Raw genomic sequence first — 1,403 nt, forward strand, 5'->3', positions numbered from 1 at the left:
TATTTCCACAAATCCAGTCCTTCAAAGAGTAATAAATGAAAAACTCCAACACAAGAAGGGGAACTACAAATAATGAGTTTTATCTTGACAATTTTTTATAGGCATTTGGATCTTATTTACCACTCTCCCCACCCCCACTACCCTCTCTTATTCCTTCCCATCCCCACAGACTCCTTCTGCTTGCCAACCACTCTCCTCTCTATGTTCACGGCTTTGATTAATTTTGGTGTCCCAAATGAGTTTCATTAGGGTTTCTTTTTTTTAAAAAAAAAAACTTTTATTGCATTATGGTGAGAAAAGTCACATGATTTCAATTTATCTGAATTTGTTAACATTTAAAAACATATTTTAATTAAATAGAATTGAATCACATTCTTATTTCCCTTTTGTACCACCACTCCTCCCAGAGATCCCACTTCAATACCTATAATAACTTTTTTGTCATGTTCCTTAAAATTTATAAAATATTATAACAATAAAAATAAGTATTATAAAAGTTGTTTGATATAAAACAACAATCAATTTAACAGTTTTATGTGGATGCTTGTCTACAGCAATAGTGAAAATACATTTTCTCAATATAAATTTTAAATAACTCCAAACATATTAACTGTATACTTAAAAATAATACATCACTACTAGTATTTTCTTAAACGAACATGAACATATAAAGTCTTTTGGTTTGTTTTGTATTTAGTAGAGTTTAACATCTTGGCTCTTACTGTGGTACAAGCCCAAAATAAGAACAATTTTTAGACATTGGGTTTCATTGTAATAAGGCTGTATTTCAATGACCCTCACATCACCAAAGAATTTTACCTCCATCGTAGCTAAGCTGAGAGTTGATAGTTCTGCTGCACCAAGAAATGAATTGTAGGCTCGATTTTTGGATACAGACTTCCTGCTATGGTCAAAGCTATTTGACTTGAGTGAGTGACTTCATTCTCAGCCCACAGAGAACAGGTTACATTCATTTAAGAAATGATGTAGGCATTAAGATGGTCTATCCATAATGTCATTTGCCAACTGTTTCAATGAACAATGGTTCTGCTTGGAGGGTAGCACAGACATTAGGTAATGGTAAGAATTTGGTTCATTAGCTGTGATAATTTGGAAAAGCATTCATCTCAGAGAAAGAGTAACTTATAAAGTCCTCTTCTTCAAACTTGATACAAGAGTTACAAATGTCAAGCAAAGCATTCAGTTTCACTTTGTTGTTCTCTTACAAGCCACCTCCCTAGTTAATCGTCTATGTTTCTTTTGGGTATATAAATACTTTTGAAATATATATGCTGTTCTGAAAACCATAGTATAGTGTAAAACATGAAATAAACAATACTACTAATAGAGAGGCTGAGATAGGATAAGCAAGATTTCAAGATCCTTATGTTGTACACAGCCAG

The sequence above is a fragment of the Mastomys coucha genome, unplaced genomic scaffold (assembly GCF_008632895.1).
Source record: "Mastomys coucha isolate ucsf_1 unplaced genomic scaffold, UCSF_Mcou_1 pScaffold4, whole genome shotgun sequence".
In the NCBI taxonomy this organism is placed as follows: Eukaryota; Metazoa; Chordata; class Mammalia; order Rodentia; family Muridae; genus Mastomys; species Mastomys coucha.